Here is an 11,930-nt window from a genome sequence, read left to right on the forward strand (position 1 = left end):
GATCCATATTGTTGGGGGCAATATGCTAACATTTGTAAACCACTGAAAACACTGGGGCGGTAAAAAAAAAAAAGTCTAAGTGCTTTTGCTATTGCTATTGAAAATAATCCTTTATTTTTTCCAGGTTTAATCCAGAGCATAATTGCTTCTGTGGGAGATCAAAAATACGTTTATTCCCCTGGAATATCATCTGAAAAAAAATTGCATATCTCTTGACAGTGCTGAACTTGGATCTCTTATTCAAGGATTGTAATGCCTGCATTTCCTACTCTAAGTTACATAAGTTTTACAATAATTTTATTCATATGGATGAATTTGAAAACCCGTAAAAAGATAAGAATTATACAAAAACAGACTTGCTTTATTTGTTGTTAGTTGCGAAGTTATGTCTGACCCATCGCGATCCCATGGACAACGTTCCTCCAAGCCTTCCTGTCCTCTACCATCTTCTGGAGTCCATTTAAGTCCATGCCTACTGCTTCAGTGACTCCATCCAGCCACTTCATTCTCTGTCATCCCCTTCTTCTACTGCCCTCAATCTTTCCCAGCATTAGACTCTTCTCCAGTGAGTCCTTCCTTCTCATTAGGTGGCCAAAGTACTTGCTTTATAGCTAGTATCAAAAGGCAATACAAGTGATTCTTCTTTAGCAACTATCTTATATAGCAACCATTCACAATTACAATAGTGACGAAAAAGTAACTTTACCACCCATCCTTGCAGGTTAACAAATCAAAGGAAAACTGAAGTAAACGTGTAAGCACAGTTGTAGTTTCATTTAGTGACCATTTCATTTAATAACAAAGTTGCCGGTCTCAGTTATGGTCACCAAAACAAGGGCTACTTTTAGGAAACTACATAAAACAATTGAGTTTGTTAAGGAATAGTCAATAGGAAAACTGTTCTTTCTTTACAAAAATAGATAGCTGGGTCCCTCCCTCTTTAGGAAGTGTCTGTCATCAGAAATATTTACCGTAAATGCCGGCGTACAAGGCGACCCGGCGTATAAGACGACCCCCATCTTTATAGCCGGGCCGCATTCCTAGAACGTCGTCTTATACGCCGGAAACTACCAGTATTTCCGGCGTATAAGACGACTCGGTGTATAAGACGACCCCCGTCTTTGGTGCCGATTTCAGCGCTCGTGGAAGTCGCCTTATATGCCGGCATTTACGGTAATTGAATTTCTCCCTTTCCTATAAGCCCCCGATCCTCCTCTGGAGAACTGGAAACAGAATTGTGATTGTTGAAGGGATCTGAGTCATCCCCCCCCCCCATACACACACTTTGTTTTGCTGTTTCAAAGGTTATTTATGAAGAATAAGTTAACATTTTAAACACTGGCCAGTTTTTCTGCAAGTTGAATGACTGTCAGAAGTGACCATGGAAGGTATGTACTCCATCTAATTTTTTTTGGTCGTGGGTTTAAAAAAAAAGGAAAAAAGAGAGAGGAAGGCTCTTGGGTCAAAATATCATTATAGACCTTGACTACTCAAAACATTTCGAGTTGTTTTCCATAGGAGCACTTGGAATTGTTTTAACTGCTGTCTCATAACAAAAGACCCAGCCAATTCGGACCTCATTTTTGGGCAGAAAGATTATAGGGGAGCCTTACAATAATTTTATAATATAACTATCAGGGTTAGGCCTGCTTACTTAGCTTTGAGTTTCACCAGTTTCGTGGAGATTACTCACAGGCAAACACACGGAGAATTAGAGGCATATTTTGTGATTGGATTTCCTTTTTAAATGAAGCCTTATTCATAACATGTTTTTATTATTTATTATGGTCTTCAAATAGGGGGCTCATATTCATAAGTAATGTTGCTTCTTTTAAAAGATCCTGATATTTCACTCACAGGAAACATCTCTTGTTTCTTTGGCCACCCGGATAGGTTTCATATTTCAGAAAGCACGTAATGATCAGTTTTACTGGGATTAATGATCCTCTTCAACATTTGCAGTTGTCAATCAGTTCTGCTCCTTTAATAGAGTTCTATAACAAACAAAAGAAAATACTTTTCAATTCTGTTTTGTCTAAATATTCTTGATGGAACAGCAAGTATAGAAGACAAGAAACAGCATTCTCCGAGCTAAACACATGTATTTTTACTCTTTTTTCTTGAAAGCATATTATTTTATCATTCTTTTCTGCCTACAACTTTTTACAAAGTATTAAGTCATAGATGGTTTCACGTTAATCTTAACCCCAAAAAATTGAGTACCTGCTTTGTCTAAAAGCTGTTGCATAACCAATGCTTTTTTTCTAAAAAAAAAAAAAAAGTGCTGGAACTCACACATGTCATACAACCCGCCTTGCTTACCCTACAAGGTTCCATCCAGAAAAGGTGCTGGAACTCCGTTCTGGGCATTCTGTGAGAAAAAAAGCCCTGTGCATAAAACCCACTGGTTAAAAAAATGTGTCTTTTCAAAAGGCCCAAAGGATCAGTAATGAACGTCTATATATCTTTTCTTCCATTCAGGTATATGTGGTCTTGCAGGAATTCAGGATCTGACTCTTGAGTAAAGGAAGCTTAGCAGCACATGTTTAATGTGAGAGATGGCAGCTGAAACCGAATACATCAGTTCTGAAACAGGAAGCGTCCATTTTTATCAAACCATAGTTTCTCTGGCTTCCTCTCAGTATTAGGTTGGTCTAAGTTACATGCTCCATATTTATTATTGTGGAAGCACCAATGTTATGAAGTTACAGAGAGTAACGGCTACTTCTGCTTGGAATGCTTAAGTGCCACTGATTCCAGTCATCTGCATGAAAATGCTCAGCATGTTTGAGTCTGGAATACATCACCTGTTTCTGGGTTTATGTGAAGTGCAAGTCCATCTCTGAACAGAATGGGAATGATCAAATGACCCATAAAAATAGTTCTGGTTTTGTGAGTTTTTAAAATTCTGTAAGAGGAGGTTAGTGAGTTACTCTGGTCTTTCATTCATTAATAAGTTCTGTGGCTCCATGTGTTTGGGATTCCCACAAGAATAACTATATTCATTGATCAGGAGGAAAATTCCATGCATGCAGTTTGTATGAACCAAACTCATGTATACAGAGATACGTCAAGGACACCTCTCTATACCCACCCTTGTCATGCCTCATACTCAAAAATATTTTGCTAAGATTTAGTTATCAATAATACAATATTATTTCATACTTATACTTCCCTTTCTCCAAAAACTTCTAACCAGTATAGCTTTATCCCAGCTTGTCATGAGAAGACCCTCATAGGTTAGGTGTTAAGGAGCACATAAACTACAACTCAGTGGGGTTCATGGCTGCACAGAAACTTGAGTGAAGCTCTTTCATGTTAAAGGCACTTCTGGACAACCAGCTTTTCATCTCCCAAGCTTCTGAATCCAGTTTAAAGCTCATATGAGATTAATTGGATTTGTTTTTTTAGTATATTCAGAGTTATTTGTAGACCAGGATGAGTGGACATTGGAAGAGCTGAATGCATGTCCAGTCATAAATATGTTCCGGATCTGATGCCTGATACTCAAATGAAACTAAATGGATAAACTGGAATGGTACCCAAAAAACCTTGCAGATGTTTCATATATTCAAAAATATGCTACAACCATAGTGAATATAGGACTCCAAGAAAATGGACCATAGTCTTCCAGTGTTATAATGGATATTAGGATGTGTGTGTGTGTGTGTGTGTGTGTGTGTGTATAGTTTATTGTTTTATCATAGAGAATAAAATACAGAAGAGTAATACAAACAAAATGTAACAAAACAAAAACATACATTCAATCCTAACCACAACGAAAAAAGAAAAAAAATAATATACCAAAAAGGAGGAAAAAGTGGTCAATTAAATTTAACATTTAACACGTAGGATCCACCCTAGCTGAGTGCTGAAAAAAAAAAGAAAAAAGCAATAAATTCTCCTCCCCTTTTACGTGTGTGTGTGTGTGTGTGTGTGTGTGTGTGTGTGTGTGTGTATATATATATATATATATATATATATATATATATATATATATATATATATGATTGGAAATAAAAACAAAAACATGACTCTTGGGAATATTCATGTTAGTCAAATAGTAATGATCACCAAGAGAGTATCTATAAAAATAGAATTTTAATCCACCGAGCTTTCGTCAAACACAATTGACATCGTCAGGGTTAAAAGGTAAGTGCCGGGGGAGAGTCTTATATACAGCTGTTTAGTGTCTGCTTCCGGCTCCTGGAGCGTGTCATAGGCCCCAGCTGATCGGGTTGGGTCTCCAGCCTACATCCCACATTACTAGTCTGCATTCTGTCATAAGTTGTTTCAGAGTTGGGAGTCCAGATCTTTTTGCCTTCCTTGCTCATAGCCTCCCCCCCACCACCATCCCACACACGACTTCCCTCTACGAGTGGGGGTGGGCAATTATCACTTTCAGTATCCTTACAAGCCTCACGGCTATTTTGGTCTTGTTTATCCGTCTCCCGGAATTGTGCCCTAGATTCATAACCCCCGCCCATATTGTTCCTCCTCCCCTCCTTCTTCCCCTGGGTTCCCCTGTACGGTCCGCTGTTCGTTCCCACACGCTCTGTCTTGCGCACCGTCAAGATGTTTTTTGTCGTTGTCCTATTGTCAGTGGCTCGTTGTTCCATCCGTTGCCGGTGGGCAACGTTACCGTCCGTCCTTGGTTCTCCATTCCCACTCCATACGGTGCTCTTCCCCTTTAATTGTAGTCGCTGTTTCATCCCATAACTTTGCGCTGGGGGTGTCGAAGGGGGGTGCATTCTCCTGCTGGATTGCGATCGAGTTGTCATGCTGTGTCTGGTAGCCTCCTCATGGGGGGGTTCATCGTCGTTCTCCTCATCTCTACCGGACCTGGTTGTATTCCGTTTTTCTTCCAGTTTCTCGAATCCCCATCCATTTCCATTCCATCTCCATGCTGTTCCGTTCTCTACGGATCGTGGCGAATCCGTCCGCAGTTGTCTGCCAGGACTGGTCTGTAGTTGTTCCAAGAAGGGGGGGCCATCAGTGGGGGCTGCATTAATGTGATTATATGAGGAGGGGGGTCGAGCGATGTCTTCTGGATAGTAAGTCTTTGAATTAAGTCCCCTCTCCCGGTTAATGCGGCTACCAGCATTCCATATTTTCAGAGCCTGGTGTGCTGCACACAAATCCACACGCCTATTGATGGATTCAGTTTCTGAGAACCATGCCTCTTTTAATAAGCGGCCTCTTTTTGTGATATCATTAGCCAAGATTTGGGCATTCTCAAAATCAAAACGATGGCCGTATTCTACTGCATGAGCCCAAATCTGGGAGTGTTGTTCACCCCGTCTAATGGCTAGCCTATGCTCATGTAGGCGGGTCTTAAGTCTTTTCGAGGTCTCGCCTATGTAATTACTCTGGCAATCCGCACAGTTGATTTTATAAACTATGGCTGATCTCTCGGCGGTGGGGAGCTGATCTTTGGGGCGCATCACCTTAGCTCGTATGGTTTGGGTGGGTTTGTGGGCTACCTGTATGTTGTGGGGTGCCAGAAGCCTGGCTGTAGCCTCTGACACGTTTCTGATGTACGGTAGTGACACGCGTGTGACCCGTGTCTGGAGGTCCTCTCTTGATTGTCCATTATGTAGTCCGGGTGCCATACTGTGTCGCTTAATAAACCTCGGGGGATACCCATTCATTCGGCATATGCGGAATAGATGTTTTCTTTCTTCTGCCTTAGCTTCCATGGTGCTGCAGTGCGACTGTACCCGTTTGAACAAGGTCTTAATACAGCTGGCTTTATGGGAGGCCGGATGATTACTATGGAAATGGAGGATGCGGTCCGTATGAGTGGGCTTCCGATAGACCTTGGTGTTTAGAGTTCCATCTGGGGAACGTTGGACCAGTACGTCCAAGAAGGCTATCGAGCCCCGGACCTCCTCCTCCAACGTAAACTTAATGTCCGGATATATTGAATTTAATACTCCCATAAAGCCGGCTAAATGGTCTCGTTTGACGACCGCAAAAGTGTCGTCAACGTACCATGCCCAAAACTTGGGCTGTTGACGGGTCATAGCCTCGTGTTCTAATTGTTGTAGAACCGCTTCTGCCACCACGTTGGATATTGGGGAGCCCATCGGTGTACCTTTGACCTGTTCATATACATTCCCTTGAAAGGAGAAGTAGGTTGTAAGACATAGCTCAATGAGTTGCGTTAGGTCCCCCGGTTGCAGGGAATCCCGGTGTCCGGTTTTTCCTAGTTTTTCTAATCTATCCCTTAGGACTCTCAGGGCCAGTTCTTGGGGGATGGAGGTGAAGAGTGAGGTGACGTCGAAAGAGACCATCACCTCATCCTCCTCCACCCTAAGGGTCCTGATCCTCCCCAGGAATTCCTCTGCGGATCTGACTGTAGTGGGGCTGCCATCGACCAGGTAGGATATACGGTCACTAAGCCACTTCGCCAACCCTGAGATGGGAGTGCCTCTAAACGACACGATAGGGCGAAGTGGAATATCCTGCTTATGGATTTTTGGCAGTCCATAAAACCTCGGGAGCGCAGAATCATTGGGTTGTATTCTCCTTAAGGTATCTTCATCAAGTTTCTTTGATCGTTTAAAACTATCAAGTAACTTGTTGATTTTATTTTTCAGGGCCACCATGGGGTCTTTCTTAATAATTCTGTAAGCAGTCTTGTCATTTAGTAACTGCAGCGCTTTGGCCACATAGAGTGCCCTGTCCATCACCACTGTGGCCCTCCCCTTATCAGAGGGGAGTATCACAATGGTGGCGTCCCTCTTAAGATGTTCCAGGGCCTCCGTTTCATCCCTAGGTAACACTTGGTGGTGCCTATGACGCATAAGCAACCCCGTGACCTGCTGCCTGATTAAATTCGCCAAATTTTCTCCCAAATCCTCGTGGTGCATAGCCGGTTCCAACGCGGCAACGAAGTCTAACAGATTCGCATCCATCAGGTTATATCCTGCTTAGTGACCGTATATCCTACCTGGTCGATGGCAGCCCCACTACAGTCAGATCCGCAGAGGAATTCCTGGGGAGGATCAGGACCCTTAGGGTGGAGGAGGATGAGGTGATGGTCTCTTTCGACGTCACCTCACTCTTCACCTCCATCCCCCAAGAACTGGCCCTGAGAGTCCTAAGGGATAGATTAGAAAAACTAGGAAAAACCGGACACCGGGATTCCCTGCAACCGGGGGACCTAACGCAACTCATTGAGCTATGTCTTACAACCTACTTCTCCTTTCAAGGGAATATATATGAACAGGTCAAAGGTACACCGATGGGCTCCCCAATATCCAGCGTGGTGGCAGAAGCGGTTCTACAACAATTAGAACACGAGGCTATGACCCGTCAACAGCCCAAGTTTTGGGCACGGTACGTTGACGACACTTTTGCGGTCGTCAAACGAGACCATTTAGCCGGCTTTATGGGAGTATTAAATTCAATATATCCGGACATTAAGTTTACGTTGGAGGAGGAGGTCCGGGGCTCGATAGCCTTCTTGGACGTACTGGTCCAACGTTCCCCAGATGGAACTCTAAACACCAAGGTCTATCGGAAGCCCACTCATACGGACCGCATCCTCCATTTCCATAGTAATCATCCGGCCTCCCATAAAGCCAGCTGTATTAAGACCTTGTTCAAACGGGTACAGTCGCACTGCAGCACCATGGAAGCTAAGGCAGAAGAAAGAAAACATCTATTCCGCATATGCCGAATGAATGGGTATCCCCCGAGGTTTATTAAGCGACACAGTATGGCACCCGGACTACATAATGGACAATCAAGAGAGGACCTCCAGACACGGGTCACACGCGTGTCACTACCGTACATCAGAAACGTGTCAGAGGCTACAGCCAGGCTTCTGGCACCCCACAACATACAGGTAGCCCACAAACCCACCCAAACCATACGAGCTAAGGTGATGCGCCCCAAAGATCAGCTCCCCACCGCCGAGAGATCAGCCATAGTTTATAAAATCAACTGTGCGGATTGCCAGAGTAATTACATAGGCGAGACCTCGAAAAGACTTAAGACCCGCCTACATGAGCATAGGCTAGCCATTAGACGGGGTGAACAACACTCCCAGATTTGGGCTCATGCAGTAGAATACGGCCATCGTTTTGATTTTGAGAATGCCCAAATCTTGGCTAATGATATCACAAAAAGAGGCCGCTTATTAAAAGAGGCATGGTTCTCAGAAACTGAATCCATCAATAGGCGTGTGGATTTGTGTGCAGCACACCAGGCTCTGAAAATATGGAATGCTGGTAGCCGCATTAACCGGGAGAGGGGACCTAATTCAAAGACTTACTATCCAGAAGACATCGCCCGACCCCCCTCCTCATGTAATCACATTAATGCAGCCCCCACTGATGGCCCCCCCTTCCTGGAACAACTACAGACCAGTCCTGGCAGACAACTGCGGACGGATTCGCCACGATCCGTAGAGAACGGAACAGCATGGAGATGGAATGGAAATGGATGGGGATTCGAGAAACTGGAAGAAAAACGGAATACAACCAGGTCCGGTAGAGATGAGGAGAACGACGATGAACCCCCCCATGAGGAGGCTACCAGACACAGCATGACAACTCGATCGCAATCCAGCAGGAGAATGCACCCCCCTTCGACACCCCCAGCGCAAAGTTATGGGATGAAACAGCGACTACAATTAAAGGGGAAGAGCACCGTATGGAGTGGGAATGGAGAACCAAGGACAGACGGTAACGTTGCCCACCGGCAACGGATGGAACAACGAGCCACTGACAATAGGACAACGACAAAAAACATCTTGACGGTGCGCAAGACAGAGCGTGTGGGAACGAACAGCGGACCGTACAGGGGAACCCAGGGGAAGAAGGAGGGGAGGAGGAACAATATGGGCGGGGGTTATGAATCTAGGGCACAATTCCGGGAGACGGATAAACAAGACCAAAATAGCCGTGAGGCTTGTAAGGATACTGAATGTGATAATTGCCCACCCCCACTCGTAGAGGGAAGTCGTGTGTGGGATGGTGGTGGGGGGGAGGCTATGAGCAAGGAAGGCAAAGAGATCTGGACTCCCAACTCTGAAACAACTTATGACAGAATGCAGACTAGTAATGTGGGATGTAGGCTGGAGACCCAACCCGATCAGCTGGGGCCTATGACACGCTCCAGGAGCCGGAAGCAGACACTAAACAGCTGTATATAAGACTCTCCCCCGGCACTTACCTTTTAACCCTGACGATGTCAATTGTGTTTGACGAAAGCTCGGTGGATTAAAATTCTATTTTTATAGATACTCTCTTGGTGATCATTACTATTTGACTAACATATATATATATATATATATATATATATATATATATATATATATATATATATATATATATATATATATGTCTCTCTGTGTGTGTATGTGTGTGTACATGTACACACACACACACACACACGGTTTTAAAATTGGGCACTCAACCGCCATGATTTACAATCATAATTCTAGGCTCAGTTATATGACTATAACTGAGCCTAGAATTATGATTGTTAACCATGGCAGTTGAGTGCCCAATTTTAAAACCTTTTTTGTGGCCGTTGTCAAGCAAGCACAGTGATTTTTGAGTGAACCCATTTTCCTCAGTGGAAGGTTTTTTTTGCCAGAAAACTGAAATAAATGCTGTCAAAAAATAAACTGTCAAAAATCACAACCACATCACACAGGATGCTGCAAATGGCTGCAAATGTGGGCTGGTTGCCAAGTGCCCAAAATGACATTGTGTGACTATGGGGAGATTTGCCTTTGTCAGAACTTTAAAAAGGGATCCCAAATAGCTCAGAGTAGGCCTATCGTAACTTCAAACAGCCACTGACTAGTCATTAAGTGAGGACTACCTATGAAAGACAAGCCTTGAATTCAAAACATATGTAGCAGAAACATAACAATAATTTGAATTATAGTAAAATAATTCCAATAATATTCTAGGCTTTACAGAGCTTTTCAAAGGAGATTGTAATTACAGATAATTATCAACCTAATTTTCTCTCCATTTTAATGACGTTTCAATCTAATTGATGCATTTTATTTACTTGACAGTAATGAGTATTTGGTTGTGGTTTTTTTTTAATGCTTTCCTCTCCTTGAAAATTTCTTTTCAGATTCAGTTCCCTGATAACATCCTAGAAATTAACCTGGAAATGTTCCAATCTAAAAAAAGAAGCACATTTTAAAGTGAGGAATTACTGCTTACCAGTCTGAGACTCAAAAGGCCAGCTTTCATTTTTAAGATGTACCTAATAATGAGAGGTATTGTCTACAGACAATATTTTTTGCAGACAGCACTATTGCAACCCCTTCCCCCCCCCACATCCATCCGTTTGCTTTTCAATGCCCTTGTCTGCAGGAAAAGTCTTGCATTTGTCCAGCTTACAATCTGGCATATAAAGAATGGTGCACTTGTGGGGGAGATTGCAGGCTGAATGTTCTCATGTTGTTTATCACCATGGGCAGGACTCTAAGTAGTATATTTTTCTCTTAGTACAGCTTCTCCTCCCCCACTGAGTTAAAGGCATATGCAATTGTAAAATTGTAAAAGGTAGCCTGGATTTCCAATCTCCCACATCAAGCTGGATTCTACAGTCTTTGGAGCTGTTTAGTAGGGTGCCAAATGGAAACCACAATCAATTTTAAGCAGTTCATTAAAGTGGTCTGAAAAGACAAAACTAAGATAAAAAGGCACAAATATTGCAGCAAATACACTATGACCTGTAAGTTACATTAACCATGAGCATTTGTTTGTATACATTAGCCCCTACTACAGTAGTTATTTAGTAATTACAGTAAAATTAATGATCAGAAGTACAGTTAGCTTCAGTAATCCCATTTATCATTTCTTCAGGTTGTTCCAATTGCTCTACACTGATCTGCCAAAAAAGTTTTTGAAAGGATTCACTTGTAGCTTTATAATTATTCTAAGATCCACCATATTTCCTTCCTTCCTTGAATATAATAGAGCTGGAAGAGACCTTGGAGGTCTTCTAGTCCAGCCCCCTGCTCCAACAGGAGAGCCTATACCATCTCAGACAAGTGACTGTCTAGCCTTTTCTTAAAAATCTCCAGTGATGGAGCACCCATGATTTCTAGAGGCAAGCTGTTCCATTGATTAATTGTCCTCATTGTCAGGAAGTTTCTCCTTAATTCTAGATTGCTTCTCTCTTTGATCAGTTTCCAATCACTGTTTCTTGTCCTGCCCTGTGGTGCTTTGGTGAATAACATGGCCCCCTCTTCTTTGTGGCAGCCCCTCAAATACTGGAATACTGCTATCATGTCTCCCCTATTTCTTTTTTTCTTGCAGTCCTGCAGCCGTTCTTTGTATGTTTTAGTCTCCAGGGCTTTGATCATCTCAGTTGCTCTTCTCTAAATTTTTTCCAAACTCTCAACATCTTTTTTGTGATATGGTGACCAAAATTGGCTGCAGTATTCCAGGTATGGTTTTACTAGGGTTTTATAAAGCGGTACTAATACCTCATGTGATCTTGATTCTATGCCTTTGTTTATACAACCCAGGATTGTATTGGCTTTTTTGTCTGCTGCTGCACATTGCTGGCTCATGGTTAAGTGATCGTCCACTAGGACTCCAAGGTCTCTCTCACAGTTACTTTACTTGTATCTTTGATTTTTCCTGCCTAAATGTAAAACTTTGCTTTTCTCCACATTGAAACTCATTTTGTTGGATAGGGCCTATTGTTCAAGTTTGTCAAGATTTTTTTGGATCCTGAGTTTGTCTTCTGGGGTGTTGGCTACTCCTGCCAGTTTGGTGTCATCTGCAAATCTGATGAGTTCCCCTTCAATTCTCTCATCTAAGTCATTGATGAAGATATTGAAGAGTACTGGGCCTAGGACGGAACCTTGTGGTACCCCACTGCTTACTTCTCTCCATGTGGATGTAGTGCCATTTGCCCGCCAGCTACAGAGCCATCTG

General features: G+C 42.9%; 1 long non-coding RNA gene across 1 annotated transcript; it reads right to left on the reverse strand.

Annotated features, from left to right (window-relative positions):
* Positions 1-1,769: 1,769 nt before the first annotated feature.
* LOC120306306 lies at positions 1,770-2,714 on the reverse strand. The gene is made up of 2 exons (XR_005556235.1): positions 2,323-2,714; positions 1,770-1,994 (listed from the first exon to the last, which is right to left on the reverse strand). It is a non-coding gene; the product is annotated as an uncharacterized LOC120306306 (long non-coding RNA).
* Between the last annotated feature and the right edge of the window lie 9,216 nt (positions 2,715-11,930).

The sequence above is a fragment of the Crotalus tigris genome, unplaced genomic scaffold (assembly GCF_016545835.1).
Source record: "Crotalus tigris isolate CLP2741 ecotype Arizona unplaced genomic scaffold, ASM1654583v1 scf7180000017733.2605024, whole genome shotgun sequence".
Taxonomy (NCBI): Eukaryota; Metazoa; Chordata; class Lepidosauria; order Squamata; family Viperidae; genus Crotalus; species Crotalus tigris.